Here is a 17,542-nt window from a genome sequence, read left to right on the forward strand (position 1 = left end):
GAAGGCAGACGCTCAACTGCTGAGCCACCCAGGCGCCCCAATATAAGCTATATTAAAGGAGTAAATCTTAAATCATTATTTTAATAATTTAATACTAATAAGAAATTCTTAACTGATTAACAACTTAAAGATGTTACAAACAAGTTAGAAATACTATAAGCCAGATAAACATAATGAGCTTGTTCTTAATCACATAAATACACACTTTTTTTTTTTTTTTTAAAGAGTGATCTTGTGGTCAAAGAAAAACAGGCAGTTGACTATGTTTTGGTATCAGCATCTCCCTGAGACTTGTACTGACTTTGGTTTAGTGCTTTTCTCCTAAAACAGCAGTTCTTCGCTCTTAGATCTCTTTGGTACCTGATGAGAGTTATGGACTCTTGCTCTAAAACTTATTTAGAGTTTAAACAAGCAACTTATTTTGGCAACAGATTGGTGTGGATTTCAAGGAGGTTCAAGGACCCCAAGTTCAAGTCCTGTTTTAAACCCTGGCTTTCTTACCACAAATCCTGGGGAAGGGCGATGGCAAGCTTAGGCTGTTGGGTGATGATGTGTGGCATGATGGCAACGGCAGTGGGCCTCCTTGTAGGTAGTCCCTGGAAATACTGGATTGATGGTTCTGGATTAATGGCTAAGAGGAGTTCTGTAGTAGGAACTAATCAATTAGTTTTTATGAACTGCAACAGGCTGGGTAGAATGGAAATGAAGAAGACCACGGCACGGCTATCCTTCGGCTACTCAGCACCAACCCTATAGCTTCCTCCCAGGCGTCCTTTGGTGTTAATGCTTTTGACTAATAGGGTCTTCTTAACTTCTTAGTGATGGAGAGTAACTTCTTTGTTGGGTTTCTACTTCTAGTTTAAGCCTGTCCATTTTGAAAGGAAGGGGACTTTAATGTCTTAACCCAAAGGGGTGTCCTCTCTGACAGGTCTGGCTGGTGGAACAGAGGCTGGGAGCAGAGTTTAGGGATGGTCCCTTTGTCAAATTCCTAAAACTCTTAAACAGAAGACAAAAGCTTTTAATTGCAAAATTCTACATAGGAGTGAAAATGAAATGCCTTTTTGGACCATTAACAGGAAACATACATTTCTACAAGGAGGAAGTGGCTGATAGCCCTTCTTTTTCAGAGAGGCGGTAGTGCAGTGTCATGGCAAGGCTTCAGGAGTTAGAGTAAAAAATATGGTTCAAATCCTGCCTCTATATCTTACCAAACTTCGAGGATCCTGGAAAAGTGATTCCACCCAAGCACACACAGGCCTCATTTTATGCCTTCGAGTTCTAAACGTTGCTTGGTGAAACCATGACAGCAGTAGTGTTAACCCTGCAGGCTTAATTTTGGGCAAAGTTCTCAACTACCTGAGCCCAGTTTCCTCGTCTGTAAAATGAGTGTGACACCTACTTCATGGTATTACATAGAATTAAAGGACATAATCCATACTCTGTACCTCATCAATTCTAAGACACATATTCCCCCGCAACTCTGCTTACCCCCCAAAGCTCAAAGTTCTCTGAAATTAAGATGGCTTCCAGGAGTAGGTCCAGGTTTTATGTGGCCTGAAACTTCTATTACTTGGGGACCTTTTTAAAGAAGAGAATGTAAAATCAAGAATGCAAAATTAAGTACGAATGTGGATGTCTTTTGAGAGAAGAAAAAATTACGACAAATTAGAAATTTTAGAAATCTGACATAAATCACATAAATCACACCACAAAACCCCACAAAATACCATCATATTTTTATTAACTTTGCACTTTTGACACACTTCTGTAACTTCTTTGTCTTTTTTTTTTTTTTTTTTTTTTGCTATATGAACAGTGATTTTGCTGTGTCATTTTCTATGGAGAGGATAGATCGACAAATTCAGTCTTCCTTCTCTACAGTTGCAGAAAATTTTAAGCATACATAATTTAGAAAGTGTTTTCCAGCTTCACCACTTATTTTAGGTAATGCCAGATAAAGTTTTAAGATTGTTGTCAAATTTGGGAAAACCTCCACTGAGTTTCTTTCACATGTGAGCTGTAAGATTTGGAAGAATTTTCCACAGACTAAATTTTGCCTTCATACATTTCAGACCTTCTTTATTTGCCACTATCCATGCCAAATACTTCTGGTGAGTGCAGTGGGACATGTTTATATTAGGTAAAACCTTGAGTCCTGCACCGAGAGTACCATTGTCAGGAAAGCTGGCATGATAGAGGGTAGAAATGGTGGAAACCATTGCAAAACAGGCTGGCTAGCAATAGCTTCACTATGTGGATGTGATTATGATCACATAAGCTTATCCCACTTCTCCCAGACTAAACGTATCCCCAACTCAACTTCCCTTTTTGGAAGATCCCTAAATTGCCCATGGCCACACTGTGCCACCCAATGCAAGGGGAAGTGTGACAGAGGGGAAGTCAGAGTAGAAGGAGACAGTGGTCTGAGTGTAGTTAAAATATCTTTTGCAAATTTAACAAAAACATATGGTCACGTGAACCCATTGCTGAGGCCCCTCTGGGAATCTTGGAAGTGTCCATGCAAGTATGGGGCCTTGAGGCTTATACTTCCTTAGCTTCACAGCAAAACACTCTTTGGATGGCATCTTTTAATTCATTGGTAGTATTTTTGCTTTCCTGGTGGCACCTGAAATGACAGGTGTGTTAGAGTTGGTGGAGGCTTGGACGCCATATAATATGTGTAGAGCATCTCACACAGTGCCTGGCACACACCAGGGGACTAGTAAGTGTTCCTTCCTTCCTCCCTTAGTGACAAACCAAAAAACAGAACCCCATCAGTGGCAGGGGGCTATGCCTTGTAAGAGCATTATTGAAGAATCAGCTCTCCGTAAATTGCTATACCATTAGTTTGCCTATAAAAACTTTAAATTGCAGTTTTTGATTTCATGCATCTTAGCTCAAAGTCAATAAAAAGTGATTGATGGGTAACTAGTGAGTGCCCAGGGATAGAAGAAGTCCTGTTGCTTTGTCGGTGGTCGATGATAATGTACTTGCTTCTAGCCAAGCACTAATAAGGCAGGCCCATTGCTAAGAAACGGGAGAAAAATGGACTACAGTGTATTGAAGACACCTGACTTTTGCAGAGTGAAGGAGAATTTCCCCCAGAAACAGCCCTGACACTGCTCTTCTACCTTCCTGAGGGCATGTGAGGACAATGAGCTAGAGGCCAGTTAGGACACAACAAAAGCCATTGTGTTATTTTCTTTCCCATCTCCTTCTTCATCTTCTCTTTCATTTTTTCCTTTCCTGCATTTGCCCACATTTTTCTAAATTGCTTATCTGTTGTCACTTCCTGAGAAAAGAAAAAAGATTCAATTTTGTTGCATGTTAGTGCTCATAAGTATGCCACCTGACTCCCTGCCCCTCAAAGCTATACACGTGTATATATATATATTTAACTATTTATAGGGGCACCTGAGTGGCTCAGTCAGTCAAGTGTCCCTCTCTTGGTTTTGGCTCAGGTCATGATCTCAGGGTTGTGAGATGGAGCCCCATGTTGGCCTCCGAGGTGGGAGTGGAGTTTGCTTAAGATTCTCTCTTTCCCTCTCCCTCTGCCCCTCCCCACCTTGCACGCAGCTTCACTTTCTCTCTTTCTCTCAAAAAAACCCCCAAACAACTATTTATAAAATTATATATATAATATATAATATACATATATACATATGTGTGTGTGTGTGAGTGTGTGTGTATTAAGGCATGGAATACTGATGGAAAGTCCATTTGAGAGTCAGTTAAAATGCATATGTATTTCTTCCTATGGCACCAGTTTAAAGTTGCTGTAATTTCAGGGCTGCCTATGTGTTTCATGTAAGACTGTATGATGCTGCTGCTGTTAAATATAGCAACCTCATTTGTCTTGAACCCTGGGTCAAGCTATTTTTCTGAGTAGGTATAATCATGACACTGTTATTTCATGAACAAGTATAGGGATTATGCATAGTAAGAGTCATTCTAGAATGAGCAAGGAATTGACCAGAATAAAGGGATATCATAAAAAAAGCAAGACTTCTTTCAATTTTCAACTAGGAGTTTGGTGTGTCTGTAATCTGATTTTGCAACAGTTGTTTTCCTTAAAGTAATTTGGATGCTATGTTGGTTCTAATTATTATGATTTCCTGTTTAGAACCCAGATACCTTCTTGATATGTCCCCAATACTGTATTTCTGGAAATGACTTCAACCAATTATATTAGCTCTTATTCCCTTGGTTTCAGTGTGGTTCACCAGACAGGAACCAGGCTGTCCAAGTGTGCTACGCAGATAGTACGAGGCAGTGGGAGGATAGAGTTTAAAATTATGCCAAGGTGCTGTGTGGTCTGAAGGCGAATCTAAGTGAAGGGATGTGACACGGCTGAGGGGTGGGGAGGGGCCATGTTTTTGATGTCCGAACTGTCTTGCCCACCTGGCCTTTCAGGGCTGATGTTGGTGGCTATATTTCATCTGATGCCAAGTCTGCTTCTGGTGTTTGACTGGTGAAGGTGACTGCTAGGACATCGATGATGAAATTTATCTTCAAGAAATTTCCTCTTAAATGTAGTGGATGTCGCAACACTAGGACAAATCTGAGAAGAGTCTTTATAGGGCTCCTTAATGTCGCTACTATTATAAATTATTATGCCTTATTTACAAAGCCCTTTCCGTATCATACAGCAGGCCTCATTATTCCCATTTTACAGATGTTTAAACTGAGGCATGGAGAGGTTTGTACATGTGTTAAATGTTGCTTACAGAGTAAGCAGTGGAGATGGGATTGGCACCCCAGTTCCCTGACCCCATTTTGTCCTGTTTCTGTGTTTCCCCCGTGATTCCACATTCTGTGCAGTGGTGGTGGCAGGGGCTCATGGGAAAATGACATGGGTGTTCAGTGCCCTCAAGGTACCTTCTGCGCTCTGAATCTGCCAGAGAAGCAACACACTCCAACACACTCCACACTCCAAAGCTGTCCCCCAGGGCTATGTGCCCTCTCCCCGTACACATATTGGCTGTCAAGGAACTAAGGAAGTTACACAGGAGAGGGATTTTTATAACATCTGAAATGACCTGCTCAAAGATCCAGAAACATTATCTGGCTGCACAGGGTTAGCTGGGAGTTAAGGCATTTGGCATGGAGAAAACACATTTTTCTCCGGAGCCTGTTTCAACCATCATCCCTGTGTCTAAGTCTTGAAAATGGAGAGAAAAAGAAGGCCAACCTACCTTGGGCCAAATTAGGGTGTGTGTGTGCATGTGTCTCTCCTTCTTCCTCCTCTGAAACTGAAGACAAGGGACATTATTCTATGGTGTCTTGTCCTGTTGTTCCTCACCTTGGCCTGAACAGAGCTGTGCCTCTCCCCCTCTTCCAGAAGGGTTGCAAAGGGTCGTGGACACAACACACTGCTGGCGGCGGGTGAAGTCTATAAGTCTGGTGTCGCATCGACCTGCTGCCCCCAACCCCCACGGATTCTGGGACCTCAGCCACTTACTTAACTTTCCTTGAACTGTCATGTCTTTGGCAAGAACAGTAGGGCAATAATGACTGACTTTGTGGAATTGCTGAGAAGATGAAATGAAATGAGATATGCCATGTGTCCCTCTTCTATGCAGCCAACAGTAGGCACCTGGTCACTTTGACCATGGGAAAGATGACCTGCTTGGTTGGCTGACGTTTGCCGGAAGGCACCTTGATTGGTTCAGGAAGGAAATTGGGAGGAGAGCGTGTCAACCTCAAATTTTTCATCAGTTCAGTTTATCTTTTTTTTTTTTTTTTAAGATTTCATTTATTTACTTGAGAGAGAGAGAGAGAGAGAGCACAAGCAGGGGGAGTGGAAGAGGAAGAAGCAGGCTCCCTCTGAGCAGGGAGCCCGATGTGGGGCTCGATCCCAGGACCATGGGATTATGACCTGAGCCGAAGGCAGATGCTTAACCGTCTGTGCCACCCAGGGGCCCCAAATTCAGTTTATCGGACATATATTTAGAGTATCTTATATAGGCCAGGCACTGAGTGCCCAGAAATGAACAAGGGAGAGCTCTGCCCCTAGCAGAAGTGTAAAAGTACTTTTTGGGGCAGTGGGTTTTAATTATGACCCTCGGTAGGAGCTATCACAGTGCAGTACTCACTCACACACGTAGTATTTATATGAAAACTTAAAGGTTTCTTGAAACAATACTTGTACTTGCATGCAAAGCATTATGATATTTTTATGCTATTTTATTTTGTTTAAAATGCTGATGGTGACTCACTGCATTGATTTTATGTCTGCTTATGGATCACAGCCTTCAGTTTGAAAAATACCGACTCTGACCTTCTGTATGACCAGGGCTGGCAGGAGCCCTGGTGAAAACTGCATGGAAGTGTAGGAAGGTGACCACTCAGAGGGGCAGGAGTGGGTCTGGATCTTTTTTTAATTTTTATTTATTTATGATAGTCACAGAGAGAGAGAGAGAGAGAGAGAGGCAGAGACACAGGCAGAGGGAGAAGCAGGCTCCATGCACCGGGAGCCCGACATGGGATTCGATCCCGGGTCTCCAGGATCGCGCCCTGGGCCAAAGGCAGGCGCCAAACCGCTGCACCACCCAGGGATCCCTGGATCTTGATTATTCTAAGCCAGTCTGGAATTCCATCCCCTTTGATGATTGGTTTAGGGATGGACATGTGACACAATTCTAGCCAATGAGATAAGAAGGGAGATCTTAAGTGGAGATCCTGGGAATGGCTTTCTCTGGTCTAAAGAAGGGGCATTAGGAAGTGGCATTCCTTTTTCTGACCCTGGGCACTGTTGTCTACATGTGTTACCTGGACCTGGGGCAGGGCCATAATTAAGTACAGGAATAGAATATGCAGGCCCCAAACCTGACCATCAGAGAGTGATGGAAAGGAGAGCTGATGAATTCCCAGCCACTGAACTAACCAACTTTGGAATTGTCCTACTTTTGGACCAGTTATATGAAACAATGTATTTTTTTTTCTTATTGTTTAAGCTTTTTCTAGTGGGGTCTCTGTTATTTCTATCTCAAAGTATAGACTGGTTTACCTGTCTCTTGCTTCTGGAGCATGTGCTATAAACTTTTAACTTTGACTCACCGGGGAACCAGTAAAATTAAATTAAAGCCACTAAACTATTCCTTCAATATGGTGTTTAGTCAGGTTCACACCATATAAATGGACACTTTCTAATTTTTTTTTGTAAACTGTGAAATGACTGAATTGATCTTAAAATTTTAGTTAACCAATGCAACAGGGGATCCCTGGGTGGCTCAGTGGTTTAGTGCCTGCCTTTGGCCCAGGGCATGATCCTGGAGTCCCAGGATCGAGTCCCACATTGGGCTCCCTGTGTCTCTGCCTCTCTCTCTCTCTCTCTCTCTCTCTCTCTGTGTGTGTGTCTCTCGTGAATAAATAAATAAAATCTTAAAACAAAAAACTCAATGCAACAAATAATTCAGCTGTGTGATTTGGGGCAAGTTACTTAACCTCTCTGTGTCTCAGTTTCTTCATCTGTTTATAAAACAGGAATATCAAATTAGAGATGATTCTCAAGTCTAAGATTTGTGATGCTGTAGTGTAGTATCTAAGTAAACTCCTACAGAGAAGGGAATTTGCTTTTAAGTGGCTGTCATGACTATTAGTGGGGCCTTCATATTTGAATAGGAAGTCTTATTTTGGAAGTTGGGTCATGATGGTGGTCATGTCTTGAGATTTGATAAGATATGGCTAAGAATCAGAGGATCTAGATACGATGGCCATAAAAACCTCACAGGCAACATCATTCCTGTGTATACAGTTGTCTTGGACACTTTACTCTCTATGGGCATCTATTTCCCCTCCTATTTAATTTTTTAAATTTTTTTAATTTTTATTTATTTATGATAGTCACACACACACAGAGAGAGAGAGAGGCAGAGACACAGGCAGAGGGAGAAGCAGGCTCCATGCACCGGGAGCCTGATGTGGGATTCGATCCCGGGTCTCCAGGATCGCGCCCTGGGCCAAAGGCAGGCGCTAAACCGCTGCGCCACCCAGGGATCCCTCCCCTTCTATTTAATGAAGATAATAATACCTTATCTGTTGACTTTTCAAGGTGATATAAGAATCAAACGAAGGAAAATAAGTAAGAGCACTTGGTCAGCCATTAGTGTGCTATGTAAAATTTTTTTTTTTTTTTTTTTTGCTGTTTTGATGATGTTAAACCATAAATGTGCATCTAGCTTTTGAAATTCTGTGCTGTGTCTATAACAAACTCTGAGAAACTATTTAGATCCGATTTTCTGCTGGAGAAATAACTGCTCCTCGGCTATGCCCTCTGGCTCTCTTTCCTCTGGGCCTTCCTAAAACTGTTTGTGGCTGCATAGCAGACACAGTCCACTGGTTTTATTCCACAACTTAACTCATTTACTGATAAATAACTTCCATTATTTCGAGACCAAGGGAACTGAGCAAATGACAAATGTCTTCAGGGGTAAAGAGGTGAGTTTGGGGTTGAGTATAAACCTGTCTAGAGTTGACTTTCTCTTAGAAAAACCCAATCTTTCCTTCGAAAGAAATCAGAACACCTGGTGATCCTCAGTAGGCAAGTCAATGAATTAGGTAGGCCTAAATAAACAAACATGTTGATTTGGTGTTGCCTGACAATGCGGTCTGGTTTTAAAATGAAAGGGGTCTAATTTAATTATTTCAAACTAAATGTGTGGAGTCAGGCTCTTCTTTGCTTTTTCTCCCCCAGTATGAAATTCTACAGGTCTTACTCATTCTTGCTGGTGATCTAACCTAAAGTACTGAGAGATTAAATGATTTCCCTAACTAGTGAGTGTCTCTTACAAAACCCGTCAGTCAAACTGAGGTGCAATGCCTGGGCTCTGCTCCTAATGACCATCCCACATGTCTCTATAAATAGACCATTATTGAATGCTTTTTATCAGGCTTGAATTGGACAACAACCATGACTCTCAACTTTCCTTCCTTCCCTCTCATCTGATTTTAAATTATCTCTGACAGTCAGGATATGATAAGTCTACTGTGTTCAGAGTTCAGAGTTCTGAACACAATTTTCCAACATAAGGCAGGCTAGAAATACATATTTTAGACAAAACATGGAAATCCTACCAATTGGTGGTGAATTCCCTCTGAGTTTCTCTCTTCCCTTTCAGGAAACATGGCTCAGGTCTCCTGTCCTTGTTAACACCAGCTTCTCCGGTCTGGCTCTAAATCATTGCCTTGGCAACGCCACTTCCCACGGTCCACAAAGCCTTGGACAGCCAGTCTCTATTTTGCCTTTGTCTCCTATTCATTGGCCAGTAGGGTACTAAAGCCTGTGACCTGGCTCATCCCGGCTTTGTTTTGTCCGAACTCTTTTGTGCAAAGAGGAAAACCAGGATTTTGAAGCATGCTCTGGGCTGGGCTGGCATAGTGCATTGCAAAATAAATCACAACTCCTGTATTTTAGACCAGGTGGACATGAGCACTTTTCATAGATAGGAGAGGCTGGCCAAAACAGGACCGGGGTGGGACGGGGTCATCCTTTTTAGATTGCCTCTTTTCTCTTTCTAATACGCCCTGAGTTCCTTTCCCTTCCAGGCAGCTGCTGAGTTGAAGTTGTCCCGCAGCAAGCATCCTGCTCACATGCCCACCCTGACTGTGCAGATTGGGCAAAGCCCGTATCTTTCCAACCGGCATGCGCATACGATGATTGATCATGAACTCTGCAAAAGTCAGGAGAGGAGGCTTAATTTAGTAAAACGAATTATGATGTAAACACAACCTAAGTTTATAACCAAGAGTTTCGTCTTCGTTGAGCAAGGCTTTACAACTGGTTGCAAAGGGGAACAGAACTAACATTTCCTGAGAGGCCCCTATGCGCCTGGGCTCGTTAATTCTCACAACAACCCTATGAAACAGGTATTATGTTTGTCTCACCCCTCACCCTTTGGGAGTTGTGCCAAGAAGGAGTGGCGGTAGGGGATGTTGATGCTGGCAAGGAGCAAGAAGGGGATTTCAAAGGCAATATCTGAGCTGCAGGACACGGAATTGTCCTGGGAGTCATCCCTGGTGAGTAGCTATACCCAGCAGGACTTGGATACCAGGGGTACTTTCCAGTAAGCACTCAGAAAACACACTGGATCACCCCATCAGCTCATGTGGACCTAAACTCCATGCCTAGGATGTGGGACACAGTTGGTTCAATCACCCACGTCTTATAACAACACCGTGATTTTTAAGATCTGTGTCCTAGCTTTAGCCGCTTTAACAGAATACCAGCGGCTGGTGGCTTGAACAACAAACACTCACTTCTCGTGGGTCTGGAGGCTGGGATGTCTAAGCATGAGGTGCTGGCAGACCTACCACCTGGTGAGGGCAGTCTTCTTGGTTTGCAGGCATCTTCTTGTTATATCCTCACATGACCGTCACAAAAATCCTCTTTCTTGTGCTTCTTTTTATAACAGGATAAGCCCATGCATGAGAGCTACATTCTCATGATCTAAGTACTTCTTGATGCCCCACCTCCTACACCATCCCTTGGGGCAGAGTGGGGGGATGTTAGGATTTCAACATATGCATTTTGGTGGGGGCATAAACATTAAATCCGTGATAACGTGGTTTCAATGTCTCTGAATGTATCAGATTAACCAAAGGTACTTGAGTATGGATCCATCCATGTGACCTGAATTTTCCATTTTGTCTGGCTGGTAATAGCTTAGGAGTTGAGATAGGGGAAGGAATCTTCCTCTGTAGAAAAGATCTACACCCAAGGGGCAATAGGGTATGGTGTTTACAAGCACGGATTTAGTGTCCATGTTTTTGGATCCAGATGGAGGCTTATCATCCAAGTTCTCCTACTCGTTTCTTGTGTGGTATTAGGCAGTTACTTAACCCCTTGATGCTTCAGTCTCCTCATGTATGAAACGAGGATGATGAATATGATGCTTCCCCCCTACAGAAGTTGTGAAGACTAAATGAGTTGATACATCAGCTTTCAAAGCAGCGCTTGCCATTTAGCAAACCCCTTACACATATTTGCTGTTACTGTTGCTATGGTGCCTGTGATGGTTTGCTAGGGCTGCCATAACAAAGTACACAGACTTGGCTGTGTTGGGCCAACCCACAGGTTGGCTCAAACAATAGCAATTTATTTTCTCAGCTCTGGAGGCTAGAAGCCTGGAGATCAGGGCTGAGTTTCTTCTGAGGTCCATGAGGGAACACTTGGTTCCAGGACTTTCTCCTTGGCTTGTAGATGACCATCTTCTCTCTGTGTTTGCATATGGTCTTCCTTCTGTGCTTGGGTCAGTGTCCACATTTCCTCTTCTTATAAGGATGTCATCCATATTGGATTCGGACCCACTCGAATGGCCTTATTTTTAACTTACTTACCTCTTTAGAGACTCTATCTCCAAAAAAGGTTATTTTCTGAGAAGCTAGAAGTTTGCAATTCAATAAGACATTTTTGGGAGACAGAATTCAGCTCATAACAATTAACCCTTGTCTAAACAAGGTTCTTGGTAAAAATTGCTTTTAGAAAAAAATTTATTCTCGTGAAGTTGCCTTTTCTCCCCAATTCTGAGTAACCTATGTAAGTTTTCTGCCTTTCTCGTGTTATCTCCTACTTACAGAATGTATTTTTAAAGTTTCTTTTTTTTTTAATTTTTATTTATTTATGATAGTCACAGAGAGAGAGAGGCAGAGACATAGGCAGAGGGAGAAGCAGGCTCCATGCACCGGGAGCCTGATGTGGGATTCGATCCCGGGTCTCCAGGATCGCGCCCTGGGCCAAAGGCAGGCACCAAACCGCTGAGCCACCCAGGGATCCCCAGAATGTATTTTTAAAACCCACATAGATATCTTGGTCAAAGTTCTATGAATGCTGTACAGGATGGATTCCATGGTACCTTCCCCCAAGGAAAAGTCCATGGAATTATAGGTCAAGCAGTAACTCAATGCCTAAATGTAGGGCAGGATCATTATAATATACCTAAGCCACTTTTGGTAGACAACTTTATTATTTTATGATTGGTAATTAACCAAGAGCATTTGCTTTTTCAACGGGTTATTAGTTAGGAAATACCATGCCAGTCAAGTTCCCAAATGCTGTTGGCTGGCAGGAAAAGGTACATCTGTGTGTGAGCTGGGACTGCTCAGGGATGGCTGTATACTGGTGGAATTTACCTGGGGTTTGACAGTCTGCAGGTCAGTCATTTTCATCCAGGCTGGGTATGTTAGGTAAGATTCTTGGGGTGGCAAATATCGGAAACCAACTTCAGCTAGCTTAAGCAGAAAAAGGGCTATTTTGGGAGGATACTAGGAAAACTCACAGAGTCCTGGAAATCACTGAATTCCCAGGTTTCAGGGAGCCTGGGGACCAAGGCAGGAGTTCCAGGCCTGTGCTTTTCCATTTGCCCTTCCAGGCCATTTTCTATCCTTATCTTGCTTTGTGCTTCAATGGTGTGCATCAGTGGGCTCTGTGGACCACATCAATGGCCTCCTACTCCCTTGACTTTTGGTTGGGTTTGGCCAATGATGTATCCTGGCAGGAGCTCAGAGAAAGAATGGAGAGTGTGGTCAGGGTATTATTCCTCCCTGTAAATCCTACCTTGGGAAATGCCTTGGGATGGCCAAGTCTCTAGGCCAGCAGTCACAGGTCATCTTACGGTGGCCTTTTCAGCATGACTCTCTCCTTTTACGTTCTAGTAACTCTTCTTTCCTTTCATTTCTTTGGCCTTACTGTGGTAACAGCTGTTTTTACCACCCCCAGAGAGCTGCACTACCATTTGTAGTTTCCCTACACTTTGATTAGTGCTGTGCTGGGCCACATCAGAAATATCAGTAGTACAGGGTCTGCCTTTACTTAAAGTGTTGACATTTTGTTTATCATAGGCTTTTTTTTCTTTTTTTGGTGTTAACTTTGATTTTTTAAATTATTGCATTAAAATATTATTTGTCTCACTTGCTGAGATTTTCAGAGGCCAGTGCCTCACTCACTTTACCCTGGTCCTAACCTTGCAAGACATTTTTGTAAATGGTCTCATTATAAAAATCCTCCTCTCTGAGCAAGCAGTTTGTGTCCTGATAGGACCCCGACTCATTCAGAAACCTTCTCAAAAGCATAGATTGGAAATCATTGACTGTCAGGCAATATTTTACCGAAGACGTGATTTATATGACTGGTACAGCTTTGAAATTTAGTTGACAAGTTAAAAAAATTGGAAGGCCTTCAACATAAAAATCTAGATTTCAGGTTTCTCTTGAAAAAATAAAATAAAATAATATGACAACATTAGGTCCCTTTCCTGCAGGGCAACAATTGGCTGGAACTGAGTAGAAGCTGACCCTTCAGACTGGGCATGTCTCCCCTGTTGGATACAGTCCCCACCACTCCCTAGTAACCCCCAAACACAGACTGCTAGTTGCTGTTATCACAGTGGACTGTTTTTATCACACATGGCCTGCTTGCCCAACTAACCCCTGGAGGGAACTGATTTTGAGATACTTCCTCTAGCTTGGTGCTAGACTCCACCTCCAACTCCCAACTTCCTTAACTTCTGGTTCAAACATGACATTCCCAGGAGAGTGGATCAGATTGTCTCAACTTGAAGTGAGTAGCCGCCCCAGCACTAAGCAACTGTGATCACAAGACCCGATCTTGTGGTTGAGCCCTTGCTGGGGACCCATTCCTGGAGATGGAAAGTGGAGATTTCTAGAGAAGAGGAATTGCTTCCAGAAAGGAAGGGCCTACTACCCTGTAGTGCTAGCGGTTGGATCAAAGTAATATTGCACACATTTTATACTTTACTTAAGCTTTAGTTATTCAGAGTAAGTAGCCAACACTGTCCCTTTTAGTGAATTCTGCAGATTAAGTGCTTCCAAGTACAAAAATGGCAAAAATGGATGCAACTCGAATTTTATTCTTTATGTGAGTGGTGTCGGTGAGAAGGAGTGGGGATGTGTTTATGAGCCACAGGCTGGTTCTCTAAAATTACATGTAGGACACAGATGGATAGCGATATAGTTTGAGGCTGATGGTCTCATGTACCTGAAATCCCAGGCTAAGGATGGCAAGTGTGTGAGCCTTTGATCCTCCCTCTTGAGTGGCCCTTAGCAGATGTTGCTGATATGCTGTGGGAACCCTTGCCGCTAAGGGTCAGGATCCTTCTCAACACAGTGGTCCAGGAAGGCGGCACTAAGCAGGTAGCACGTGAAAAAAACACATTTGCCATTCCTGCCCAGACGGCTCTCTGGGGGCTTGTCGTGGAGCCTCCTCGAGCTGCTGGGGATCACTTTATTGGCACATGTGAGAATTTGGATGGAGACCACAGTTCTGAGCAGATTAGAGCAGGATGCTTTCAGGTCATCAGGGTGGCTCAGCCTTCTGGGGTCTTGCTACAAACCCAAGGAAACCAGTCTATGCCCTGTCCTCCAAGACGCCTCCAACAGACATAGGCTGCTGTCAGGCAGGTAAGTGATTCTGCTGGGTCACAGTTGGGAAGGTGAGGGAGTGAGCAGTCAGAGGCCTCTGGAGTCAGGCTAGGAGGGGACTCTTCAGAGGGTCCAGAAAGCATGACTCCCTGGGTCCTGGGCCAATGGTCCAGCTGAGGAAGGGCCATCAGAGACGCCTGCTTCTTTACTCCCAGTGTCGTGGCTCTCCAGCCACAAACATTGCACAGGCGGGTATACAGCCAAACCTGACCTTATTCCCTCCTGCCTCTTCCTTGTTTCCTGATAGTAAGTAAATAATCAAATGTGGGTTGATTTTGTTTGAATGAAAGCCTTGGAATTAAACGCTTGGTCCCCCAAGGACACCTGTGTGTCCTATTATCTAGGGGTCATCTCTTGATTACATGGATCCTCTCTCGTGCCAGCCCTCCCCCAACCCTCTGCTCTGAGAAAGGCTTTGGAGCAAGCAGGTACGAGGAGACTGGGGCTGTTTCTATTAGGCTGGGTGCTGCATTCGAGTGTCTTTGCATCTCTGGGCCTTGGTCAACTCATCTTTAAAATATGGGACTCAGGATTGGTGACTGAGTTCCCCTGAGCAATTACTGAGACTTACTGTGTGCTTGGAGTGACACTAAGAGTTTTATATATATCCTCTCATTTAGTTCTCACAAAAACATGCTGAGGTAGTTAATAATGTTATCCCCTCAGTCAGTTACTATCCAGTTCAGCTGCTTATACAGAAATGTCCCAAGCAGTGATGGCTTCATTAAGATAGAGGTTTATTTGCCTTTCCTGTCTATGTAAAATATAAACCATCTGGATGTAGGCCGGGCCACTATTGATGTGGTGGCTCCATGGCATCATCAACATATCATCTTTTTCCTCCACCATCCTCAGCACATGGCTTCAAGGTCACAAGGTCCAAGATAGCTGCAGTAGCTCCGGTCATCACATGTCTCTTTCAGGCAACTGGAAGCGGGAAGAGAGGATAAAAGAACCACTTTTTTTGAAATTTAAAAAATAATTGTTAAGGGCCACCTTATTTTATTCTAGAAATCCCAACAATATTTCTGTTTACATTTCATCGGTCAGAATTTAGTTACACGTTGACACCTAGCTGCAAGGGAGGCTAGAATGTAGTGTCTTAGTTTCCCAGCCAGCAATGTAAATGTTTGAGTTCTAAGGAAGAAGATGAGAGAGGATATTGGAGTTTCTTCACATCATGTTTGACCAGTGAGCCAGCAGGGCACAGGTTGGTTAAAGCCCTAAGACGTAGAGTTGTTGGTGGTGTTGGTGATTGAGGCAGGATTTGGAGCCAGTCCATCTGCATGTGGAGCCTGTGGTCTTCTGTGCTGTACGTTCTATGCTCTTAGGTCCACCCTGGAATTCCCTTACTGCTTCTTTGCCCTAATGAGGGGCTTCACGTAGCCTTCAGCTCTGAGCTCTCATTTTCTTTCTGTGTCAGAAAAGTCCCTCATTGAGGTTTCACGTTCGACCACCTCCAAGATGCAGGGAATTGGGCAGGGCTGCAAGCTTGAGGCCAGATTGTCCTTCATCAGGGGTCTTCTATCACTAGGAAGGCACAGAATGCCGGTGGGGTCTCCTATGCCACGCAGGCCCAGCCCTCACCCCGGTAGCCCCTAGTCACCTCAGCATCCCTGAGCTCCCTCTGTGGTGTTCCCAAATACCCCACCGTGCCCTCAATTGCCAGCCTCCTCTCCTAAAGGAATAACTCCTAACTCCTGGAATAAATTGGTATCTCTCTTCTTGGAGTGTTCATATTTAAGGAAATGAAGGAGAAATTTTCTTACTATAGAATTTCAGATGAGTTTTTTTTTTTTTCTTTTACTTTTTGGACATGGGAGGTTCTTCCTAAGCAAAGCCCTTAAGACCACTGTTGACTCCTATTCAGGCTTTCTTGTCACCCAAGCCACTGCTGGGAGCTTCCATCCCCTCCTCTTCTCTTTTTGTCTATTCAGCGTGGTCCAAGAGCTAGACACTCAAGCTTTGTAGGGGACCAGCAGCATCAGGATCACCTAGGAATTGTTAGAAACGCAGGGCCTCAGACCCCACGTTATACATCCTGAATCAGCATCGGATTAAATAAGGCACATCACATGCCACCAAAGCAGTAGCCTAGGTCAATGTAGTTTTTAGTGAGTGATTATGAATTGAAGAAATTCACCTAAGTAAGAGTTTACTTATTAAATACATTGCTTGCTTTATTTTTTTTTAAAGATTTTGTTTATTTATTTGACAGAGAGAGAGAAAGAGAAAGAGAGAATGAACAAGCAGGGGCAGGAGCAGAGGGAGAAGCAGATGCTGAGCTGAGCGGAGAGCCTGATGTGAGGCTCGATCCCAGGACCCTGAGATCGTGACTTGAGCCGAAGGCAGCCACTTAACCTGCTGAGCCACCCAGGTGCCCCACATTGCTTGCTTTAGAAGAAACTAGAATGAGAAAAAGAAAGCAAGTAAAAATCAGGTACTGACATAAATAATTGCCATTTTTGGCACAGCCATGGACCTCTATCTGCCCAGTACATCATGCAAATGTCAACAGTTCTTTGATTGACTGAGGTATTAGAAAGGAGAACTGGACAAGAGTAGATAAAAATTCTCACGCTTAGATTTCTTCTTATGATTCCCTTGAAAAACTACCCAATTCTGTGCACTTGAATCTCCAAATGGTGTTTACAAACCAAATAAGCTTGGCGATTTGGGTTCACATAATTGGCCAGTTTTGCTAAGAGACTGCTGAAAGCACCGCTGTCCAAACAACAATTTTAGTTTAAGGGTACAGTCTAGGTTTAAAAGCCAACATGTGACTCACTTTAAGATTGTTAAAAGCTCAGAGGAGAGAGCTGTCGGACTCTCAATCTCTTTGTTTTTATATCCCATCGTTGTCCAGATGCTGGAAGAATAACAGAGCTATTTATTTCTGTGAGCCCAAGCTTCAATTGTGGAGAGAGCCTCAAAGAATTTCACATTTGGTACTTTTGAAATGCTCCCCTCCAGGTTTTTCATGAACAGCGAGGTTCATGAAGAGATTTTTTTCTTACGTAAGGCGGCAGCTTGACATTGTGGTTATAATGGATTGTGGATTGTCAGGACCTGACCAGCTGGGTTCACACCCAGCCTTTATCAAGCT

At 43.4% G+C, this 17,542-nt stretch overlaps 1 long non-coding RNA gene across 2 annotated transcripts in view; it reads left to right on the top strand.

Moving 5' to 3' along the window:
* LOC118350466 (uncharacterized) overlaps positions 1 to 17,542 on the top strand; it is a 145,649-nt gene that overhangs the window by 123,670 nt on the left and 4,437 nt on the right. For both annotated transcript variants that reach the window (XR_007408524.1, XR_004804320.2), the window contains one exon: positions 16,655 to 16,876. This is a non-coding gene — a long non-coding RNA (uncharacterized LOC118350466). The remainder of the gene's footprint in view (positions 1 to 16,654; positions 16,877 to 17,542) is intronic.

This window comes from Canis lupus, chromosome 36 (genome assembly GCF_003254725.2).
Source record: "Canis lupus dingo isolate Sandy chromosome 36, ASM325472v2, whole genome shotgun sequence".
Taxonomy (NCBI): domain Eukaryota; kingdom Metazoa; phylum Chordata; class Mammalia; order Carnivora; family Canidae; genus Canis; species Canis lupus.